The following is a 25,664-nucleotide window of genomic DNA, read 5'->3' as shown; positions in this document are numbered from 1 at the left end:
GTCCTCAACATTATATTAAATATGAGTTTTGATTTCATAGCCAATGCTATAGGCAGAGACTTGGACTAGAGATATCCTAAGTTCTCTTCCATCCTGATTTATCCTAAGATCCTTTGATCTCTGATAAGTGTGATTTAGTTGTGGATATTTCAAATTTACATTAGGAAAGAAGCTATAAGAATTTTCAATCTCTTAATTTTAGGAGTATTTTTGTTGTTATCAGTGCTTGAACAAACATGATTTGCAAAACAAAAGAGAATGCGAAATGGAATATTTGAGATTTCTTGTCCAAATCACTCATAACTACCATGAAAACAAACATGTTTAGTCAAATCCTAGCATGTTTCCTTTTACCTATCAGCCTTTTAGGACAAATATGCTAACAGTCATGCTTTTTCACTGCAATCTTGAGTGTGTTGGATGCATTTTTATTGTAATTTCAATGTTTTCTTATTTAATTAAAATAAATATTTAATTAAATATTAACTCTTTGATTCAATGTTTGCAGAAGTGACTTACTATTAAAATGTTTTCATTTTTCATACAAGTCTTATTCCATGTTTTACCATCAGATATATTTTATATATTCTAAGTTTTAATAGACAAAGAAATACAGGATAGAGACTACTCTGAAAGAATTGCCTCCTTCTTTATTATGTGGGCTATGATATCTGAGGTAGATATTGGTGGTATACCAGTAGAGGTTGAAATTTCTCACTAATATTCCATTATGCTTAGTTGCTGTGTGACAGGTGGCAGCAGAGGAGCAGTCTGACAAAATGACATCTGACATGGAAAATCATGGAAAGCAAAGTTGTGGCATTGAATTCCTCTGCATGGAAAAAATGGCACCCACTGACATTCATCTACTCTTGCTGAATGTTTTTGGAGACCAAACAGTGGATGAGAGCACAGTAGGTGGCGTGTTTCAGCAGGGGTGACAGCAACATGAAAGACAAGCCATGTTCTGGATGGCCATGCATATTTTTATAAGTACAGCATATTCATTGCTGCTTTTATTCACTGCTGGCAAAAATATATAGCTAATGGTAATTATGTTAAAAAATAGAGTCTTATAACTGAGAAGGTGCACTGCCAACTAGTGTTTTTGTGCTCTTTGTATCTGTTGCAGTTTGCATGGAAATAGTAGGAGGCATTGCTTTTGGAGCAACCTATGTAAATTGGGAGGCTGAGGTCCATCTACAGCATTACATAGATTCGTAGTCTATATCTAATTGAAAGTTAATTAGATTAGATTTTTTAAGGTATCTGTGTCTTTTGAAAATAGGACTTCTGTTCATTATCACTGGAAACTTTATTTTATATCCAGTGTACTCCCTGTATCAAATAGAGTAGCCCTCTCACATCTAGCAAAGCCATTACTTGACAGGAACTGAAAGCAAATAGGACAAATATCTCACAGGCAGACTAGGATTGAGCCTTGGGACAAATGCTGTAGAACCTTATGGAGTGAAAGAATATATTCCACTGGACTATTACTCTAATATAAATACTTTGTGTGTGTGTGGTGTTTTTGTTTTGTTTTGTTTTTAAGAATGGATTAAAAGCTCTTCAAGTCTGCTTATTGTGCGTTCTGGGCTCAGTTGCTAGCTGTTTATTTAAAGAGTTTATTTTGACAAATAATTCCCATATAATCTCTACCATGTCATTCCATTCCATGATCAGTGACATTTTAACTTCCAGGCTTGTTTCAAAATCCTGTTGAAGCAGACAGATAGATAAGCCATCCACATAACTTTTCACAATCTTCCATGATCCCAAAATCAGTTCAGTAAAAATTGTGGTTTTTTTTCACATCATATGGAGCTGATATCAGTATTTTTTATCCAAAGACGACAACAATTTTCAAATCTGTTGGAAATTTATTTTAATATATTTTTTGTTCAAATCTTTTTAATTAAAAAGAGTAGAATGCTTGAGATTTTCTGTATTAAATAAAACATAATTCTTACAGTTCACATTTAATAAATTTAAGCATGCTTAATAACATTAAAACATGGTGTATTGGTTTATCTTTTGAGGAGAGTTTTGCAGTTAGTTGTATCTCAAGTGAGCTGGACAAGATGCTTGCCTTTGAACAGCACAAAAAAATTGAACTACCATTTGTGAAAAGAGGAAAAACAAAAAGGCCATATTCTCTGCCTTTGTACATGTATGAGTTTCCTTAAGGCTGTTATCCAGTCCACTGACTTCAAAGATTTAAACTAACCAGCGGTTCTGGCTGACCATGCATGGAGCCCTTGCCTTCACAAGAAGTCAGAAGCTGCTCAGTCCCTGTCAGTCTTCCTGATTTAATTCAGTGCCTTTATTGATTCCTTGCAAAATGTGGCCATTTGGAAACCCTAGCAACTGAAGTCTTACTTTCTGTAAAGCAGTGTCAAGTGTTTGTGATGCACACTGTATCTAAAGATTCTGCTTTCCTAGTTTAAGTTGCTAACCTCTGCTTCTTTGGATTCCAAAGTAAATGTTTAGTAAGTAGTGATGTGACAGCTGTTCAATAGGTAGCTCTGCTCTAAACAGTGTAGGTCTGCTCTAAACATTATAACTCTCTAAAGAATATATTTAGTTCTTCTTTCCCGAACATCAAAAAGAAGCAACTGCTTAGCAGTCTGTTTGGAAAAGAAGAGAGTAAGGACAAAAGGCATTTTTTTTCCATTACTCCTCATTAACTCTCGAGAGAAAAGACTGGATGGAGGATTTGGTTCAGACAGACGGCTCAGATCTTTTGCAGTGCTGGCTCGTATCACTCAAACTAGATGACAAAGACCAGCTGACGGTTGCACATGTGACTGTTGCATAACTTTGAAGTGATCATGCCTCCAGACCTTTCTGATTTATGCTAGATTTGAAATCAGCTCACTTGAAGTAGATGTCTCCATATTCTTTAGCAGACCTATTCAGCACTTCCCACTCTCAAGCTTTAAAATGAACTATTTTGGATTCCCTTTAAGCTCATTTTAAATTCTAATAGAACTAGAGATAGTTTCCAGCCTAGTTATTATGCCATGTTTGTGGAAAGCACAGTCTAACAGATTGAAGTGAAGCTGCAGATATCCTGAAGACTGGGGAAATTATATTCCAAGTCTCACCTTTGCAACTCCTGTCATCCTCTTGAGCTCCTATAGAAGTGCTTATTACTGAAGTGCTTACCTAACATAATGTATCTGAAAAGCACTGCAGGATGTTTTTTTCATCCCATGATCTACTCATCTCTCCCACACCACATATGGATGTCTTCCATCTCTCCTCTTCCTGCAATTCCTTCTGCTAGTTCTCTTCTCATTCTTTTTCCCTTTGTCTCTTTGCCAGAGCGTTGTGAGAAATCTGGAGAAGCCTCTGCACTCATCTAAATGCGTGTGGGTGGGAGGGGATGAGGAAGGAAAAACTGGGAAGGTGTGTAGTTGTGTGTAGCCATGAGTGCCTTTGTGCCATGTGGGATCAGCATTACCACGGGCTGCAATTGGACTGATGTTCCCTCAGGTTTCCCATCACCAAATAATAATAATATTAACCAATGAGTAATGAAGCATCTTTCTTGAAATCAGGAAGGCACATTTACTGAGGTGTCTTCTGTGGTATTTATTTCTAGCCAAATTGTCTCTGCAGGCCTCCAGCATCGTAGGGTTGGTTGTATTCCCCACTTTGTGTACACACATCAGAAATCACCTCTCCAAGCAGGAGGCTTGAAAAGAAGCAGGATTCCACCACGGGTAGGTGCAGAGCTGTGAGAGGAGGGATCTAGTGAAGGACAGTGAGGAAGCAACAGGCAGGGCTGTGGACTGAGGTTGTCTGAGCCATAATCTGTTGGGGCCTACACCGAACACTATTGCCCTTTAAAGTTTAGTCTCCATTTAAAAATTCTCTTTGCTACTTGGGTGGGTTTTTTTCCATCTTTTCTCATGTCTCACTCCTAAAAGGCTGTTTCTCCTGGCTCAGCAGCCACCACCACTCTGTGCTTCTCCCTCCCCATCCCATGGTCCTTACAGCCTCGTGCCTGACACCTACTGCTCCCTCCCAGCCATGCTACAACCACAGCAGGGAGGGACCAGGGACCTTCATTTTCACCTCATCCCACAACACTCAAATCCATACCTTCCACTGCAAGATAAACACTTCTCTCTAGGTTGCTTTACCACATTTATGTTTTCCCAACAAATATAACACATGGGACGGATTCTCTGGTTTATTCAATCTGCTACGTGGCACTGCAGCAATGCAAAGCAACTATAAACCTTGCTAAATTGGGCAGTTAAACTTTATGACTGCTCTGCATCGGAGAAGCAGTAAAAGGCAGCCAGAAAATCCCACCCAACTGAAAAAGCAATGTATGCACAAACACCTTCTCAGAACAGCTTGGGGCAGCACAAGCCCCGGGTGGGCCCAGCAGTGCTGCATGGCCTACAAGGCTCAGGAGGGCTGCCATGCATGCAGCAGAAGGTTCACCTCTGCAGGAATGCCGGCATACTCTCTTCATCTTTAAAATGCACTTTCCCTCTTCTCATGTCTGTTTGTTAGAACTACTTGGAGCCTGTTGCGGTCACAAGCATTGTTTGTTTAATCAATGAAAATAAGAGAGAGAATCCGAGAGCGCTGGCTGCCCTGTGGGACGTGCAGGTCCTGGCATGTGCTGCAAGCCTGCTCCTGGTCCCACAGGCTGTCCTGGGCTGAATTGGGAAAGCTGAAGCCTAGGTGGAGCTTGCTCTGTGTGCCCACCGTGGCAACTTTTCTCTAGTTGTCTGCTGGTGTTCAACTGAAACACAGCTGTTTAACAGGGGAGCTGTTAAACAGGCCAGGAGGGCATCCAGTGGGTCTACTGCTGCATGAAGGTAGCCATTTGGTAATTCCTGAAGAAAAGAGATCTTGCTAGAGAGAAGGGTGCTGAATTAGCCACGTGTAGGCATGAGGGCTGTAGACAAGCTATAGAAACACTCGAATTTGAAGTTATTGTTCATATCCTCGTCAGAGATACTCAGTCCTTTTGGTTCTGAAGTAGAAAGACTTTAAGATTATATAACTAAAGTATCTACACAAAAACTGCTGTTCTTTTCTCTCACTTTACTCACTCAAGAATATATATATTTGTTGTGTTACGGAGAACTTGTTTTGCAGTTACTCTTTGTAGTGTCAGTAGCTGGGAAATATGCCTTTTAGATTTTGTGGCTGCTTAGTAACCACAGCTTCTTGCTATCCAAATAGACTTGCTCTGTCAGGGCTGTGAGATGGGGAGAGATAAACATACAGAACAGTTGTAGCTTCCTGCCACCAACCCATGCAGTGAGCAGGAAGGCAGTAGCAGATGAACTGCTTCTGCAGTGGCAGTGGGAAGCTGTGGCCTCACAGCCATAGGGTAACTAACAACACAAACGGCTGTCCCAAGAGCAGGATGAGCAATGTTCTTGGTGTTTGGAGGCAACAATCACTGGCAGGAAAGCATTCTGTAGAAATGCATATAGTGTACGAGTATTAGTTTTGAGATAAGGCAGTTGGATACTCTATATGCAAAACTTAGTGTTGTGGTAGCCAAATTTAGAATGATGCAACAACTGCCTTTTGGTGGTTATTGCATCAGTGTTGCCTCTAAGTGTCAGATGCTGAGTTTTCAGTTGAAGATACAGTTCCATTCAGCTTTGAAAATTCTGGCTAGATAAATGAAAACTGGCTGATGGAAGAAAAAATAAGAGAAAATTAAAAAAAAAAAGTTGAATAGAGAAGCACCAGCAGTGAAGAAGAGGCAGGATCACAACCATAGACATCTCATGAGCAAACCAACCTTTCCTTGGCCTTCAGCAAGGTGTGGAACAGGTAGTATTCTCAGGAGGAGCTTCAGGGCTTTTTTTTTTTTTCAGGGCTACAGGCTTTCCTACAAAGCAAGGCTTTATAACAGGAGCTTCATCAGACACTCTTTTGCAGAGGGAGGGAAATAACATCATCTGTTGTTTCTTTTAATGTTTGGTGAGGTTACATGTGGTGCAATTAGCTGGTGCCAACAGTAGCTGAGCACAATTTTGCTTTGTGTTAGAAGAAAGCTATACATTGTTGTGGGTGGCAGAATATTTCTGGGAGGTACAGCTTCGTTGTGGATTGTATTTGCATCACTTCCTGAAATGGAGATTGAGGTAGGTTTGTATTTTTATTCTACTTTTCTTTTGAACCACATTATACTCGTGCAATTTGCAGAGCTTGGTTTTTAGGAGAAGACCATAAGTACTCAAACCAAAGTGTACTGTATTTTTATCTAAGCACTTCCTGATTTTTTCTTTTTCTTTTTGGCATCTTAGAGTGGAAACTCTGCTAAAAGACAGAATAAAGAGGATATGGCTTAATTGAATTAAAATGGTATTTCTTGTGATATTTATCATCATTTAATTCAGTTCTCAGCTTCTGCTTTTTTAATGTGCTACAGATTTCTGAGTTGACAGTGTATAACTGAGAACAGCCAAGAGCTGGTCAGGATGTGATTGGAGTTTTAACTCACAGGAAAGTGTAGGAGGTAGCTGGGAATTTAAGTTTTGTGTGCTTTGTTGTTGTTGTTGTTGTTTTTTTCCATGGGAAAAAAAGATACCTCTTTTCTGTCTCTTGTGTATGGGAGAGATGTGAAAAAGGGGAGTGCTGGAGATTTCCTGCATCATACTTGAACAAACCCATGGCAGCAACGGTCAACATCCTACCTACCCTCTAGCCTACTACTTACCATGGAGTATTTTTGCTAAAGTAATTAACAGAAATGAATTTAATTCTGATACATTTCATGGATAGGTTCAATCTGTACCAGGACTGGAGGGGAATGCAACTCTGGAAAACAGTGTTTCAGCTTGCCTGGAGTTTCTGCATTATATTACTTAATCAAAACCCATTTGTTCTGTTGAATAAATCTAGATTATCTTTCTACTATTAATGAGCACAAGGAAACAAGTTTAGCTTTGAGAACAAGAATATATTTTTTATTGCACTAAGCTGCCAGTGATCAGTAATGAAGGATATGAGATGACAATCAAAGGGAGACATGGTACATCACTCAAATATGATTGCTTGTCACCTGAGCTGTATGAGCATCCTTACTGTAATGAAAATATAAATGTATTGTTTACATTCTTTTATTTTAATTATTTTCAAGTCATGTGTACTAATGAAGCATCTCAGTGCTTGCTAAAGGCAAAAGAAAAGTGTTGGAAAATAAAGTGCGTGAACTGACACATTTGTTCCTTTTCTCACCTATCCAGTAAGCATCTTACAGTTAACTCATTTTCCAATATAAACTGCTCGTGAATTATCCTATTTAACAGACAGCTTTGGATCACCACTCTCTGGATTCATCTCACCTTTTTGAAACTCATCTGTATTTTTAAGTACAAATTCTACAGCTCAATTAAGTAAAAAGAAAAAAAAAAATCCAATTTATTTATAGTTTAACATCTACCAATTTCATTATAAGAAATAATGAATTGTAATTCTATTCTTGATAACAGCCATATTTTTGCAGGTTCCCAGCTTGTCTTCTTCATATGTATCTTTCCCAAGGTGAACATTTTCATCCATACAGCATTTTCAAGTGGGAGCTGGTCATATGTATTGCTCACCTCTAAGATGTTTCTCCCACTGCCTGCCAAAACTGATCACAGAATTCGGATGTGGATCACAGTGGCACAGTTATCTTGTGGCTGTTTTTATTATTATTATTATTATTATTATTATTTGTCTATCAACCATTGCTGACTGTTGCTATCCTATGAGACATTTTGAGGTGAATTTTAGAATTTTGTATTTTTTAGATTACCTTTACATATACGTACATTTCAGTGTGCCCTGAAGCAGAAATCTATGTTCCCAACATGATCTATATTGTCTCTGGTGCCTAGGTTCCTACTATATTGTCTTCTCAGAAATAAGTGTGTATGCAGAGAGGGGGCTAGTGATCTTCATCTTAGTGAAGACTAGATCATCAGAGATCTTTTTTACAGCAGAAAATTAGTTTGCATTAAAAGTTAACATGCTTTAAGTACTTTGCTGCTCTGCTCAATGATGTGTAATTCTCACTAAGATTATAAAGCATTAGCAAAAATGACCATTAGATTTCAGCTATGATTAAAATTATAGCCCTAAACTTAATTCTTGTGGTCTTTTCAATCAATCTTGATGTGTAATATTGAAATCCTTAATCTAGCATCGTGAAAATACCAGATTTATAATAATGCGTGCTGTTTATTTCCTGCTTGATGGTGGTCCTCTTTGATCCCTACTTGCTGCCTATAAAAACAAGCTCTAAAGGAGCAGCATTTGGGAAGGTCAAGGAATGAAGTTTTGAATATTCCTGTTCAAATATGCCAACAAGAAACGGAGTGAAGTTACTGAAGCATTAGCACAAGGATTTGTAAGAGGCAACCAAGTCTTGCTGTGGCCATATAAGGTCTTTGAGAAAAGATGTTATTTTGCTTCTTCAGTATTGATTGTATCTGAAAGATCCTGTTTTCCTTCTTCTCCTGCACATGTCTTCCACAGATCAGATGGCTATCTGTTTACACTGAAAAGAGTTTCTGCCCCTACCTTGGCTCTCTGTCTACCCTGCATAGTAACAACTGCTAAAGAAAAACATACACTTCTTGCTGCTCTGTTAAGTAATTGTTGATGGGATCTGTCTTATTCCAATTAAAATGATGAATCCTGAGGACATGGCAAATTTCCCATGCTTTAATAGAGTCTCACTTGCAACAGTTGTGTTCAGTTTGTTGAGCTGGTCAGAGGCTCGTTACTCAATACCTCTCAGTTTAAATGAAAGCTGCTTTTGTCTGGGAGCAGGAGCTGGAATGCTAACACAAGAGGTACCGTGCAATGCAGTGCGCAGCTTCCTTGGCTTGAATGTGATTAGGTGCTGCACTGCTCAGACAAAGATTTTGTTCTGCATTAAATCAAGATCTGTTGAAATAAGCACACCTCTCTCAGACACTTCATCACTCTCTGATTTCTGAGGAAAATCCTTATCAGCCTGTTATTTCTCTTTTCATAAGGACTCTAACTATCTTAGTGAAGGATGAAACAGTTTATGGGGCATATATTGTCCCATCTTTGTACAAAATGGTGCAAGCTCCATTTGGAAAACATTCCCTGGAATAAATAAACAAAAATCTGGAAATACTTGATGCCCTTATTGCACAGCAAGAAATGCAAACATTTTACATAATATGAAAAATAATTTTCAGTTCTGGTCAGTTTTTTATTTCAAATATATTATTTTCATTAAAAATATTGATATATACTTCTGCTTTCATCCAAAAAGTGGTTTTGACAAGCATGATTTTTCACGTTAAATGTCCACCAAGCTTTTGTTTAGAGTTTTGGAGACCTAATTTCAAGTTTTTATTGTAAGTCTTTTGCTACTACTGGGAAAATAAAGAAAAAATAAATAAAAATGGGGCTTTGTCTCCTTTTCTGAATACCTTTTTTAAGTTTTTCTACCTTGTACACAGAGAGGAAAGTAAACAAGACATGATATCACTCTACTTCCTTTACTGTTATTTTCTTTTCATATTGTAATGGCTCTGGACTATACTTGTAAAGAATTGCATCAATATTTGTGTAATATATTGTTTATAATAAAATGTATTTGCCTGTTAAGCTTTTAATGCAGTATAGATTACTCAGAAAGACTGAGAAATCTGATTGGGTAAATCCAATGCCAAAAAACCTATTAATTGTAGTTTGGAGGGGTAGTTTAGACAGTCTACATTTTACAAGATCACTGTGTGAGATCACTAGTAATGATTTTATTAAGAACATACTGTGCTTCTTATAAAGCCAATAAAATAAGACATAGTAATCATGAACATATTGCTATTACAGATATAAGCAAAAAAAACAAAGATCCTTTCCAATTTTGATTACGGAGATTTAATGTAAAAAAATTTTATATTGTACATACCATTTTGCTCCATTCTGTCAGCTATAGTGAAAACTGATCAGTGAATTCAGGAAGTTCTCCATCAGTTTCAATGGGTTGAGGTTGAGATACTATAGATTTAAATTATTATGTAGCTTTGAAAAGAAACAAAGTTAAATAATATACAACAATTTCTTTAAAAACAGTATGCAGGATTCATATTTCCCACCAATTTATCTATTATAATGAGAGCCCCAGGATTTCTATTTACCTTCATCTTCAAACTACTGAGTCTACTGTGCCAAATGTGACCTGCAGTTATAAAAACATAAAGGCGAGAAATTTGGGGCTCCTATTTCAGTGCACAGAAGCCAGAGACGTGAAATCTACTTTCATTTCTGAACAATTTTACATTTGTACATCTGAAGGACAGGGCTTGTTGCTAGTTAAGTACTTCAAATACTTGGAAAAATAATACAAAAGAATTAATTGTTCGACAAATGTAGAGATCACGATGAGAGCAGCTTTCTGCTTCTGCACTGAGTTCCCTATTTTGTGAAAAGAGGAACAGTGTTAGGCAATAGGTACTCAAAAAAAGTAGATTTTACCATTTTGAGAGGATGATAGGTAAACCCACGGGAAACAACAAGGCAGGAGAATGGAGGATGAGAGAGCTGCCACTGGGGAAGGTTCTGCTGGCCATCCAGAAGCAGAAGGAAGCAGCTAAAAAGATCAGCACGACAACAGTATTAAAAGTGTAATATTCTGTTTTTGGATGAAAGCAGAAAGGCTGGGTCTGTAAGGAGTAACAGGAAGTCCTTTTGTAATTGCACTAAAATTGCAAAAGCTGAGAAAGCTTTTGTCTGCTGCTCCAGAAGGAGGAGATATATAAACAGAAGATGCTGAGAGGGCCAAAGTCTTTAATGCCTTTTTGGGTCCAAACTCTCCACAAAGGATATCTGCTATCAGATGGCTGGCATGGGTCACATCACACAAGTGACAAAGGGCCTTGGGTAAGGAAAGCACAAGTGCTTAAGTTTAAGATTCTTGAATCAGCTAGTGAGGAAGCAACCTGATAAAATTCATCCTGAAGCATGAGATAGAGTAAGTCGAGATCTTCTGTGAGGGATTAACCTCATGTGAATGCAGCTAATGGAAAGCTTGCATCAGTGTTCTATCTGCTTGAGGGTAGGATGAGTGGCTTTCCCACTCCCTTAAGTGGGAGTGGGATTTAATCCCTCCCTTAAGTGTCAGGGCACACAGAGCTCCCCCAGCCCTGGCACTGCCCCTCAGCTCAGGGCCCTCTAACAGCCCTGGGGCCTTCAGGCCCTCCACAGACAGGGCCATACTCAGGCGCTCCACAGCACTGCCCTGAAGGAATACCTAAGCTAAAAAATATGTTACCATTTTATCCCATTCCATTTTTAGTAAATATTATCTAAGTAGGGAAGGGAAATAACCATCAGCTCCTGCAACAATGCAGATTAAATCTTTTCCCTTGCCTGCCACAAAGTGTGGAAGAGCTATCTAAAATATCTGCATCTGCCACCTGTTCCTAACACATCCTGACCTTCCTGCAAAATGACTTTATTTTTCGAGTGTGTCATTGAAATGAAGGTATTCACTCCAATTCTATCTGCAATACTTGCTCACCCCTTAGAAACTGCAAGTATTCTGCACCTGGCAGGTTGCATAATCTGGCCTGATGAAAGAGAAATATGGCTATGAGTCCTTAATGTAGCCCTTTGATCTCTCTTTTTACCAGCAGCCTGTCTCTCTGCAGTTTCCTTTTACAGGGTGATTTGGAGGTCCGTTTTGGGGAGCTTACATTTTATCTCTCATCAGACATGAAATAACTCCACTGTACTGGAGGGAACATGTTGTTCTGCTGTAACAGGCACAGCTGCGTGGGCAGACGAGGCTATTAACAATAAGACATCCAGATAAAATGAGCAGATACCTGCAAAAAAAAAAAAAAAAGTGCTACCTCATTAGAGACATCCTATCTAATGCAGTTTTTCTGAGATTCAATTTGGCTAGTGAAATATGAAATGAAAGGACGAATACACAGATGATCTCTTTAAATCATTTTAATTAAAAAGGAAAGCTAGTACCTTTCATTTTAATCTGCCTTTCATTTTAATCAAAGAAAAAAAAAAGTAATTTGTACACCACAAGCAGCCAAAAATAGTAGAAAAAAAAAAAAACCGCAGCACAGTTTTATCAGCTTAATCTTTCTCTCCTGCATGTCATTCGGCATTTGTGCTCAGAACTCATATGGACAAAATGCTTAGAAAAATATGCAAAGGGTATACTGCCAAATTTGGTGGCTGTGTCCCAGTTAAACTCTCTTTCCTCTTCTAGCTTTGTTCTGTAAATGAAAGACACCCAAACAAGACTGCCCACCTGCAGAAAGGCTTGTTACAAAGGAATCTCATAGGTATGTGAATAGATAGCAGCCTGATATTTATTATTTTTTGCCATAAAAGAACCAGCTCCTTGTGAAATGTGTCTCTTGTCCAGCAGATGTAACTGTAGTGGCAGCAATAGAAGAGTCAGTTCCACCTCAATCCTGTTACTCTGAGTCAAGACAGGAGCCACTCTTGCCTACAAAAGAAGTTAGTGTTTTACTAATTTGCCCTCAGCTGTTTTAACAGTTATCAAATACAGACAGGCCTGCTTACTTAGGCAAATGTGAATCACAAGTGAAAAGTGATGAGATAGTCTGCTTGCCTTTGAGGCTGACTCCAGTCAGATGGCTAGAGAACTGTGAGAGGAGGAGAGAAAGATGATGAGACAAAATGGTTATATTGTATCTTGATTTATTTACTAAGATAAAAAAGGTGACTGCTATGTTATTTGGATGGTGCTCCTGTTATTAGTGAGTGGTTGTTCTAGGAAAGATGACAAACTACGTTGGCTTTCCTCTTATGCAGTGCCTCTTGCTCTTGTCTTTTAGTTATCTTTTTTTTTTTAATCATTTCCTTCTGTGTCTCCACACAAGTTGTTGTATTTTTTTCTTTGTCTTCTTCCATTTATTTTCTGAGACTTACTGTGTATATTGACAGCATCTAGTATCAAAAGGAAGAGGTCCAGAAGTTAAAAGCTGCTTATGTATAGGCTCTTCATAGAATAAAAAGCTTGTGAGCAGTTCTGGTCAGAGATGCACTAGCAGAGTTACATGGGCAGACTTATCTATCTGAAATCAATCTTGGTTAAGAAGGCAAGGAGCACAGAGTGCAAAATAGCTTTCATTTGCAAAATGTTATTGTGTAATTCTCTGTTCTGGTTTCAGGCTACTGATGCTCTCCACTCCTTCCCATGGGCATTTGTGTTCCCTCTCATCGCTGTGTTTCTATTTGATTGGCTAGTCCTGTTTTGCTCAGAACTGTTGGATTGCTTTGCAGAATAGTCTGGGAAATGTTTAGCCAGAAGGCACATCTTTTCAAGCTTATTGTTTACTCACATTTATAAAATTGCCTATGAAATGTCTACACTCCTGTTAAATTAACTTTAAAAACTATTCCAAAGCATTCCATAGGTTCAGTATCGGTAGTGAAACACTCAAACCCTCACAAAGTTAACTTCTCTCCTTGATGAGAGAGAAGCAATTCTTGAATGTTTCCTTACTCACTGCAGTCAAAAATCTTATGTGTTCAAACCAAACTTGTTCACAACTCTAGCATTATAATCTTATTTTTAACACAAATTATAACTTTATGAAAGAAACTACTGAAGAGCAAATTCATGCAAGTCAGCAGCAAAAGATTAAATTGTTTGAAAAGTTATGCAGTGCTTTTGTAATATGAACTCTGATCAATTTGGATTCGCAGGCCACTGGATATCACTTTTGCTTTACACTTATAGAAAAAAAGCCTTGAACTGTAAGGTATTTAGCTTTTTAAATAGAGGCATATTTCTGATGCAGTACCTGTGGTCGATGAAAATAGAAAACTATAGTCCAAAGGCAGCGAAGATTCTGTGAGAGACCTTAATCCAAACTTCTTTCTGCGGGATATCCAGTGAAGAATGGTTTATACATGACCTCTTTGGTCACAGTAAAGGTGACTGTAGTACCCCATTCAGGCTCAAGTAGGAAACACATCAGCCTGAAATATAATTTTAAGGACACCAGTGATGCAACGTATGAATTTGAATTATATTAATAAAAGACAGTCTTCAGAGTAAGCATGAAAGACAATATTGACAGTGAATTCTTCAGTAGCAGACAAAGAAGAACACTAGAAGGTAATTATTACCTGGAAAAAAAAATGTGTCATGAAACTTCTTGTCTGGATATTCATTTCTCTGACAGGACTTTTGAGTTTATCTCCCACAAAGAAATCAAATGTTAAAATTTCGTAGTCAACTATTGAGGTGGAAACGGTTTGGGACAAGGAACCAACTGAAGCATAAAAGAAACTTCTTTTTTTTAACTTGCAAGAATTATAAAGGTTTGGTGCACAGAAGAGCTAACCATGCAGAACAAAGATCTTTTGTGTGGGAAAACAGCAAGTCTGACGAGAGCAGAGAATTCTCACTTCCAGAGATGGAACCCAGATAGTAAGACATGTGCCTGAATTTTTCTATTTTCTATTTCTGCCCTGCTGTCCCTGCTTTGTCCCCTCTGCTCTAGGTGGGACTCAGCAGCAAGGTCAGACTGGACACCAGTATCAGGGCTGGGCAGCACCTTGAGGGCTCACCAAGGGGTGACCGTGGCCGGGTAAACTACATCATCAATGACAAACCCCAAGTTTTACGTCAGGCTCCTGCGACAGACTAGGGTTTTCTGACTTAATCCAGGGACTGCTTCAGATAGTTGAAGCAACTCATCCATGAAAATACAAACTCAGTAATGTTTTAACTGAACATATATTTATGTACTTACAAAGCTGTTAAGAAAAATAAAAGAGGTTTTTAGTCTTAGGTATAGTTACGTCCAAGCTTAATTTAAAAAAAATCATTTTTCTATGTAACATACTTGAATGTGATTGAGTACTCTCACCTTTTTTTAATATTAATATGATTTAGTTTGGTAAATCCAGTAGTAATGTGCTGTTGCAATCGTTATCTCAAAAACAGAACAAAATCACAGAATCATGGAATCATACAAAGGCCTGAGTTGAAAAGGACCACAGTGATCATCTAGTTTTAACCCCCTGCTATGTGCAGGATCGCCAACCACCAGACCAGGTTGCTCAGAGCCACATCCAGCCTGGCCTTGAATGCCTCCAGGGATGGGGCATCCACAGCCTCCTTGGGCAACCTGTTCCAGTGTGTCACCACCTTCTGTGTGAAAAACTTCCTCCTAATATCTAACCTAAACCTCCCCATCTCAGTTTAAAACCATTTCCCCTTGTTCTATCACTACCCACCCTTTCTCCAAGCTAAACAATCCCAGTTCCCTCAACCTTTCCTCATAGGAGAGGTGCTTCAGCCCTCTGATCATCTTAGTGGCCCTCCTATGGACCCACTCCAAGAGCTCCATGTCCTTCCTGTACTGGGGGCCCCAGACCTGGACGCAGTACTCCAGATGGGGCCTCGCAAGAGCTGAGTAGAGGAGGACAATCACCTCTCTCTCCCTGCTGGCTGCCTCTGTTTTAATGCAGCCCAGAACACAGTTGGCCTTCCAGGCTGCAAGCGCACACTGCTGGCTCATGTCCAGCTTCTCATCCACCAGGACCCCCAAGTCCTTCTCCACAGCACTACTCTCAAGGGGTTTTTTCCCCATTTTGAGTGATGAATTCATCATGGTATTAAAATATTTATATATATATATGTTCCCAAAAACACTGAACATATTTTCATGTATGTTTGTGAAATTTACCAAAAAGAATGGTATAATGTGGTAACTTTAAAAAAAAAGAAAAAAACACATTTGCAAAAACACTGTGCTTAAAAATGACATAAGGTTTTATAGTACTGGTGTAGGCCTCAGTTGCCATAGGAACAGCTTCGAGGTGCCAAGTATTTTTCTAACATCAGGACTTTACCATCTATCTTCTTCTGCAAACATCATTCTCAGCTGCAGTCAAGAAAGGAAGGTATGAAGCAAGCAATAGTAAGTGGTAGAACTGTAAAGCAGGAACACATAAAACATCTACACATAGGGTGGACAGAATGACCAATGAGAACAATTTTTTGTTAGTGCAATGGCATGAAATGATAGTACCGTAAAGGATCACTGAACAGTTTAATATCAAATGCTCAAATATGAGGCATGTTATTTAGTTTTTAAGTAACAGTACTTGACATGAAAGTGGATTGAAACAATGCCCATGAGATAGGATGCAGCACTGCAGGTTCAGAAAATCCTTTCAAGATCAGTAAACAAAAAACGAAGTAAGTGACGCCATTTTTAGTCTTACTCAGTTCCTATGGATACAGAAAACTAAGCTTAAAAGGTGAATGACGCATTTAATAAGGCAAATGAATAAATCTGTAAATAACAGATTTATGTAAAAAAACAGATTATGTAAATTACTTCTGAATGTTATTCTAACATTCTGTATTATTCTAACTGTATGTCTATTCTAACTTCCTGTACTGAAGTTTCTTGAACTGCATGAACTAGTGATAAGGTTGAGCAAACCATTAATTGCTTTGCAGAAAGCAGACTGTGAGAAGAGATGTACAACATTAATCATTTTTTAAAAATTGCTTATATTTAAACTGAAAAGCAAATTAATACATTTAAGAATCAGCTGCTCAGGCTCATTTCAGTTACCCAAATATAGGCATCTTGCTTAACTTCAAATGAAGCAGAGGTCACCCACCCTCATCTCTACCTGCCAAGAGTATGAGACTCCCACACTGTGTTATCAGTCTATGGTGGGTGGCTTAGATACATTAGGGCTGCTCAAATAGCACCAGACACCTAAGTTAAGCAATCACATCACCCTCTTAGTGACTGAAATAACCTCCAGGCTACTAGAATGACAACTAAACAAGTTCTGGGGTTATGCTCAGGCAGCAGACAATGAACTAACGGAATTCTGCTGGGACATGCTAATTGCATCGAGGAATTAGCAGTCGATGAATGGAGAAGTTCATCCAGGAAGGAAACATGGAAAAAAAGTTTGGGAAATGATGCAGTGAACAAAAAAGAGACACGGGTTTTACATTCAGATAAGATCAGGAGAACTGATGTAATTTGCTTGACTCTTGACGTATCAGATCATATGGGTACAACTTACACTTGAATGAATATCTGGCACAGAATACTGGAAATGATTCAGTATTTAAGTACTGTAACAGGCTAAGCTCCTTTTTCCTCACAGGCTATGTACCTTGGCTCTATCAGTATTCCTCATTTAAACAAAGGCTTTGGCTTTTTAAGGTACCGTGCTGAAACTCTGTTAAAAGTGTGCATTTTTTAATTAATGGAAAAACATACAATTTAATCACTACAAGCATATGTATACGTGCTCTTCTCCCTGTGAGGCCACTATCCAGTTGTTGCCTCTCAGAGTATCCTCTTCCTCAGCTCCATCCTCTGGCTCCCATGTGCTTGCCTGGGAGGGCCTCACCTCTGCTGGCCTTCTGTCTCCATCAGACTGACCATCTAGTGCTGAAAGGTGACCACACAACCACCACAGCCACACCTGTGGGTTTCTTCCTGTTACTACCTGCTTACTCCTAGATAAGATGTTTCTCTTTGTCATTACTCAAAGTTTCTCATTTAGATCACATCCATAAAATGAAATCCAGACAAGAAGCTGCTTAGTTTGAAATTATGAACTGTTAACAACAAACACTTCAGGAAAAGTTTCAAATGTCCAGTACTCCTTTGGATCTCTTTTCGTGATTTCCATCTTTGTGAAAACTTAGCACAAATCCATCAGCTCATTTATGAGTACTCAATTGAGGTAATACAAATGGCATTAACTCTGTCTCATTTTCCCATGTAAAGGAAGTACCATGAAAAGCAGTGAACTTAGTGTCAGATTAATTAATTTAGTTAAGGCAATGTGTAAACACCAAAATCACTTTCATCATCCATCAGTGTAAAAAGTAAATGAACAGCGATTGGCAGTAATTTAATCACTTGCCAAGAGAAGGTATTCTGGGAGCCTGAAACACAACAGGGTCCAAACACAGCACATCACATTTGTTCAGTTGATCATGTTAATATTTCCTTTCCTTTTTAAAATCTTTTTTTTTTTAATTCTCTTCTTCTTTTGAAGCCATAAAACTATCCCAGATTGTGTCTGAATTCTTTCATGTTAAGTAAGTAAAACATACAATAGGTGAGGATGGATGTTAATTTTGTAAAGATTACTATATTCATGACAGAAGAAAAGCGAGTCTTCTTTGGAGGGTTTACTGTGAAGTGGAAATTCACATAAAATATTTCATTTTTAAAGAAGTGATACTGTGTTTGAAATAATCCAAGGAGTTAGCCAATTGCACAAAGCAGATAGCTTATACTGTCTTGTGAGCTCTCCTGTGAGCTTTAGGGTGTAATAGTTTGATGGGCTTTATTGCTGTAGATGGAAGAGACTTCTCTGACACTCGCATTCACATGTATTTCCTCCAGAGTTTTCCAGGATGCTAATGAACTTGGACAGCTTTAGCAAGCAAATATGATGGCAGAAGATGCAATAGATGGAAAGAAACACAAGCATTTTGCCCAGTTGGTTTTATTTATTTAAATAACAAAATTCACATTATACTGTGAGACATACAAAAGCTTGACAGTGGTTTTATATCTGGAATTAAATTCTCCCTAGCCACAATGAGAAGTCCCAAACAAAATTCTTAGAAGAGATTTTTGTACTTCTTTGCATCCACATTCATTTACAGGACTGCTTCTAAGACAGCCATTTTATTAACATTTCTGCTAGTATTTATTGTGTGAATTAACTAATTGTACCTTGCGGTGTGAACAACAGTGCTCTGTTTTTTAAACTTTATTATTATTATTATTTTCCAAGAGTATAATTACGCTGGCCTCCAAAAAGGGATTGGGCAATTTTCCCTGTTTAAAGGGAATGACGAAATGCTGGAAGTATTTGAAGCCCAAGGAGCTTCTGAAAAGATTTATAGAACTTACTGCTATAACTGCCTAGCCTTGGAGAGCTGCCATTTGGAAGGGCCCTGCTAAGACTTTGAACTTAATTTGTCAGTATCACATCTTTAAAATGTAATCTGCAGCACTTCAGCTGCCTCCCCAAAACTCTAGTACCTGTGCCCTGGCAATCTGGGAGAGATTTACATGGTTCAGACAGGAATCTCTCACAAAAAGATACACCTGGCAGAGTAAAATCCTCATCTGTTGGAAGCATCTCCTGTTATTCCCTTCCTCACTGCATGCTATTGGCATATGACAGTCAGAGAGCAGGGGCTTTGTGGTTCCTTTATGCCCCAGTAATCCTGGCCACTCAAATAGCCCTTTGAGAGTGCTGGCATCTATACTAGCCTTTAAACTCCCTGCTGTACACCAGCCCTGACAGGGTTCTAACCAGGAGAATACAAAGTTGGCGCAGTGCTGTGTTTGCACAGCCTGGGTGCTGCACTAAACACTCTCATCCTCGCTCCAATGATCCCAGCTTATGTTAGTGTTGAAGTTTTGCAGAAATGGCACTGTATTCTCAGGTGGTACATTCACAGAATTTTCTTCCTGCTCCAATTTGAAGCCCACTGAGAGTTTAGGAGGCTAGCATCCATGCAGTGCTGCATATTATTATGTGATATGTATTGGCTATGCAGTGCAGTTTCCAAACTCAAAATGCTATTGTTGGGTATACTAAGTTACTAATCTCCATGCTGTAGAGTGGCAATTGGATTTCTTTAGCTGGAAGAACACTGCTGATCAGCTGCTACTGAAACAATGCACTGCTTTTTAAGATAAAAAGCTTTGGCTAACATGTTTGCTTGTTTTGTCAGGAAACATGCCTGCAAGCTGTGCCCTTCCCAGAGCAGTATGCATTTTCTAGCACAATAAGAGGAACTTCTAAGACAATCAGCCTTTGATACTGACATCTTAAACCATCTAATTTACACTGATGCAATGCCTAAAATAACTGTCATAGCTATGTTGCAGAATAAATATCTGGAGTCTGTATCTGTCTTAGAGAAAACAAAATCTATTCTAGCTGTGAGTTGCTGAATTTTTAGCAGAAATTGAAACTCTAACCTAGCTTAATTTAACTGACTCCAGGTATTAAGTCATTTAACATTAGGATGGAAATGAACGTCTTACATTTCTGTAGATTGAAATTTTTCTCGTTTGTTCCCTAGCTCAGTATTTAAGATCTTCTCCAATAACTATTGATTGAGTGAAATCCTGGTCCCAGTTAATTTGATGACAAAGCTCCTGTTGACATCTGTGGGGCTAAGATTTAACTCATAGCTTGAAAACTGAGATTAACTCTTTAACTCACTAGATAGAAACCTGAGATCCAGTAGGAAGGCCATTTATTAAATAGATTAAAAGTTTATTTCTAGCCTGTATGCCAACAAGCAAGTAGTAACATGTTGATATCATTTGCAATGACACCAGGAAAGCAACTACTCCCTGCAAGTAATACAAGATGCAGCAAATATGTGTCCCACCCATTTTTTCTTTTTTCAGAAAGACGCTCTCGGTTCTGAAGTTTGTAATTTACCTCCTGAATCAAGATAACACCACTGTTAAGAAAGAAAACCCTCAATTATATATTTAGATAGTGCCATCAATACTTAATGTGCATCATCTTAAAGCACACAAAATGAAGTAGGAATTTTGATTTTGGTTCTAAATTTATGCTACTTTAAAAATGTTTGTCTGCGTTTATTAATACTTTGCAGATTACTCTGTGAATGTAAATTATAGCATAATTGAACTATTGCCAAATAACAACAAAGTTATAGAAACACAAGTAGATTTCTAGGCTGTTCTAAAATCAACTACGAAAATCTTGGGGGCCACTTGTTAACCTTTTGAATATTACATGTGCCCTTGTTGTATCATCGTCTATTAAAGCAGCAGGGAGATGAGACATTTAAAAAGCTTTCCACAGATTCCCAGAGCAATAACCACATACAAAATAAAAGTACATAGCCAGCCACCTACAGGTACTTAGAGGCTAAATTACTTGGAGGGAAGAGGGTAGGTTGCAGGAAGGCAGAGCTTGGAGGCAGCACAGACAGGTGAGTTGTGTGCAACTCATTTGCTAGCTCAGTGTCTCAGTGAATGAGTCTGTTAATAAGGAGATAGTTCACTTTTAGAAACCGTGTCTTCCAGTGCTGATGTGCAGCATGCAGTACATGAAGCAGGGCAGTCAGAAGAATGTTTCCAGTGTCCATTTCTTTCTTCACCAAAAGAGTTTGGCAAGACAACCTTGTGGACACAGAAAACAGAGGGGTTGCCTGGTTATAAAAAAAACGAAAAGGTAAGTGCTCCGAAGCTAGGAAAAGTGCCTGTCTTCAGAGACATTTCCATCCAGATGGCATCAGCCCCCAGGAAGGGGGCTCCAAGGAAGAGTTAGGGTTTGGGTTTTGTCTATGCTTTAGACAAACGAGACACAATCTCATCTTTAACATTTTCCTCCCCAAGTGTGTTGTTCTTTTCCTGCTTATAAGTCATATTTTGCTTGGGAGAAGCCTCTCTGTCACTATGCTTAGCTTCTGCAGCCTGGCAGATGTGAGAGCCGGTTGGACCTGCTGTGGGATGTGACTGAGCACTAGAGAAGCTGGGCTGTGGGTGAGAGAATGTTGAAATTCCACCTGGAGAGGGAAGAAGGCCTGCAGCCTGCTGCTGAATGGGTTATGTGGGAAGGGGCTGGTGAGGGGATTTTCAAGGAAAGGAGCTTTTTGAGTAGTACAACATTTTCGTGTTTAATATGAACATTAAAATTAACCAAGGAAATCTGAGTTGCGTAAAAACTTCCATCCTTGAATGAAAATGGAAGTTTGACTTTTATTGCTGTTTAAATATCTGAAATGAAATGGCTACCAAAGATGTTCAAAGATCCGTAGTCAAGGTACTTAAAAAGTAAGTCCCAGTGGGAGCTTTAGTGTCTTGACACACTGACATTAACAGTAAGATTTTCACATGCATCAGTGAACAACACATTTGTTGGTCAATTAGCCATGCAATTTTGAGGTCTAGGCTATTCAGTGCAAACCTTAGCAGATTTGCATTCAGTAGTTCTTGTCCCTTTGGAGCAGCAGACGAAAATTTACAAATGAGAAGCCAACAAGAAAGTTTTTCAGCTTTCTGCAAACACACAATACTTCTTTCTCCCCCCGCGTCTTAACACCAGCTTTCACAGTATGTACTCACATCACACCCCTGCAAAGCCCCTTCCAAATAAACCTGACATGTATTCAGCAAAAAAAAGAGCAAAACATTAAAGATATTTGAAATCATTTGTTTGCATTAAAAAAAAAAAAAAAGAAAAAGCACCCCTACAGCTACAAGACAGAGTCACCGCATTTGTTTGTCTTTTCTTAAGGCTAGGAGCCTAGAAGCTGAAAAACGTTCTTTATGCATTCAGGGACTCCCACAGCATATGTGTGTCCTTATGTTCACTTTCAGAAAATCTAACCATTTTCTCTCTGCACCTCATCATTAACCAGCAACTTCTAATTATTCTGTGCTCCACTGAGCTCCAGACTCATGAGCCAGGTGAATTAGTGACTTAATTTCAAGATGGAGCTTCCTATTGCTCAGGAATGATTGCTCAGAAAACAACTGTTGATGTGTTGCTTTTTGCTTAATTTTCTAATAACTTCCTCTTAAGGAAGAGTTTATGTTTCCTCATTCCTCAGTCACTCACACAGATAATGATGTATTGCTATCTTTAGAATACAACATCTCAGTTACGTGTTGTTTTAGTGACACGTAACTTTTCTCAGTCAGGATCATCAGACATTACAGTTTAAGAACTATAACGAATTCATTTGTTACTCATAGGAAATCAGAGAAGCAAAGTACATACTCTGGGTTTCAGGGATGCTGTGAATATAAATATAGACCTTGAGGTCATGCAAGAAAGTCCAAGTAGGACTCTGTGATGTATAGAGGGTGCATAGATTTTCTAAGATAGCAATTCAAAGCAATCCCAGCTGAGCTTTAAATTGTATTCTAAGCTGTAAAAGAGGAAGAACTTCTATTAAACATCTTTTACAAATAGTTGTTAACTCAAATCAGTTAGGTAGCATCATAATGGGGAAATACCAACTTCTTGTATAAGGCTAGCTTCTTCAGCTTGCATTATAGTGGCATTTGTGATTTCATGTGAATAGCTTACATAAGAGAAAAAAAAGTGTGCCAGACTGAATTTATTATATGTAAAACAGATAAAAAATTTATGTTAGCTTTTAAGTAAAAACGTGATTCTAGCAATACTGTTGATGTGAACAGTCAAGGTTATGAACAACAAAGGATAGAATGAGTAAAATTGGTTGATGGTGTGAATCATGCAGCTGAGTTAATACTAAGAGGAAACGGAGATGATGTATTTATCATCGTAACGTGACTTCATGACTCATCTGAATACAAAAAAGCAAAATATGTGAATGTTTAGGCAATGAAGATAGGTGTTAAGGAGGTAGGAACGATGGAAAATATTACTTAGCTTAGAAAAAATGACTTATTCATTAATTTAAAGATACTCTGTTGCTTTTCCAATTAACCTAAAAATAACCAGATTTTTTTTTTCTGTATGAAAGACAATTCCAACAATCTGGATGACAGTCAAATACATATGAGTGACAGGCTGCATAAAATGATTTAAGGCTTTATTTGGCTCATACTTTTCATGTGAATCAATGTGTTTATTTTTCTTGCAATTCCTCACCTCCACACTCATAGGGACATAAATCCAATCTTTCGTGTTTAGAAACCAGATGAAGAGTGGCAGCTGTAATATCTACAGAATCAAGCCAAACCTGTAGTGTAAACTTTTTTTGTTTTTTTTTTTACAAGATCATTTTGAGAGTTACAGTTTCTGTTGACTAGAGTTTTGTTGAAACTTTATTTTATTTAAATCGTATGAATTACAGTCTTGTATTCAGTCTCAGTGCCATTATTTAATACTGCCAACTCTAAAAATTCTTTTTCTATTCAGAGCTTAAATTGTGGTTTTCATCTGTCACCCAATTTCAAATCCTCTTTGGCTTCCTCCAGGCTTTCTGTGGTAAAGCAATTAAAGTCTTGCAGCCCTGTGTCAGGTCAATATGCTAGTGATACTTCACATGGAGAAAGGGAAAATTCACAGTTTCCACATGATTGAGAAACACAGAATTATTGTCACAGTCATACTATCTTAAATATCACTAAGATCCCTCTAACCTGTAAGTACCTAAACTGGGCTATTTGCTGTTGAGGTAATCTTGTGATTTACCCTTGCAGTCAGTGGAAGGAGGGTTTTCTAAGACACAAGTAGTTTCATCCTAAGGCAGGCATCTAAAACACAGAAGGTGAATCATGTCACTAAGCTGGTATTTGTTTCCGTGATCATAAGGCAGCCCCACAGGACTCTGGCTCAGAGGTTGATGGCTGAAGTCAAGGGAGATGAATTCCACCCTAAAAGTCTGAACTGAGGCTGAATAAGCTGGGGAAAGGTACAGTGGGAGGGCACAGTAAGCTCATCTTGTGTTTACAGAGCATGACTATGCATACAATTTGACAAGTCTAAGTCACTTATCTTTTTCTTCCAATGTTGAATGAACAAAGATAAAGATGCTATGACAGACAACAGCAGGAAGAACTGACAGAATTGGTATATGAAAATGCAAAGAAGGAGGTACCTCTGGGGTAGTCTGCGATAGAAGGTGTTGAAGGACAGAAGATATAAAGGAAGATCTTGTTTGGCTGCTAGCAGAGAGACTGATATTTCCTGAGTTTGTCAGCCCTGTGATTTCAATGAATGTGTTCAGGCACACCTGAGGGAATCACAGTGCTAAGAGTGATTAAAGTAGAGCTGAATGGATCCATGCCGATAAGATCACAGTTTCTCTGAACTGATCCTGCATCTCTCTTGCTTTCAGTATTTTTTCTTCTGTGTGTCTGCACTTACTTACGTAGCCTGAAAATGGGAAAATGGAAGCTCCCAGAGCCACTGCCACAAGAAAGATTTCATAACTAAGAGGAATCCCAAATTTATCCGAAATACAGACACTTGATTTTGAGACACTAATAAAGCAATAACACAGAGAAATGTCTTGGAAATGTTTCTATCTTGAAGACATCTGTGGGATTTCAGAATGGATTTTATGGATACTTCTCTTTCTTATACTTAGCTATTATGATAGGCAGAAGTGCATTAAAATGTGGTGATGTTGCTTTTCAAAATAGGTCTGATATTATTCATTGGCACAAAAATATGTAAATGTAAATGTCTTCTCTGTGCATCAGCATGTACATCAATGTACATGAGCAAGTATCAAAAAGTCATTAAAGCATAACTTCCCTCTCCTTTACTGAGCTTTGTTTATACTTGGATTGAAATGCTTAAAAATATCCACATTAGGAAATACTACTATTAAGTTAGGAAACACTACTTTTCTGAAAGAGTGGTCAGGCACTGGAATGGGCTGCCCAGGGAGGTTGTGGAGTCACCGACCCTGGAGGTGTTCAAGGAACGTTTGGATTTTGTGTTGAGGGACATGGTTTAGTGAGAGCTATTGGTGATGGGTGGATGGTTGGACTGGATGATCTTGTAGGTCTTTTCCAACCTTGGTGATTCTGTGATCCTGTGAAAATATCCAGCCTGCTCCAGATCAAAAGTGCTTTCATCATCCAGATTTTGTTATCTGGATTAGGTAGAAATTTACTAAAAAA

The 25,664-nt window shown here is 38.4% G+C and overlaps 1 long non-coding RNA gene across 1 annotated transcript in view; it reads left to right on the top strand.

Moving 5' to 3' along the window:
- The first annotated feature begins 5,714 nt into the window (after positions 1–5,714).
- Positions 5,715–25,664, top strand: part of LOC116216703 — a 32,152-nt gene continuing 12,202 nt past the window's right edge. The window contains exon 1 of the long non-coding RNA XR_004160011.1: positions 5,715–6,137. This is a non-coding gene — a long non-coding RNA (uncharacterized LOC116216703). The remainder of the gene's footprint in view (positions 6,138–25,664) is intronic.

The sequence above is a fragment of the Meleagris gallopavo genome, chromosome 1 (genome assembly GCF_000146605.3).
Source record: "Meleagris gallopavo isolate NT-WF06-2002-E0010 breed Aviagen turkey brand Nicholas breeding stock chromosome 1, Turkey_5.1, whole genome shotgun sequence".
Lineage (NCBI taxonomy): Eukaryota > Metazoa > Chordata > Aves > Galliformes > Phasianidae > Meleagris > Meleagris gallopavo.
Note: the sequence above shows the minus strand (reverse complement) of the source record. Positions and strands in the feature narration are given on the sequence as shown.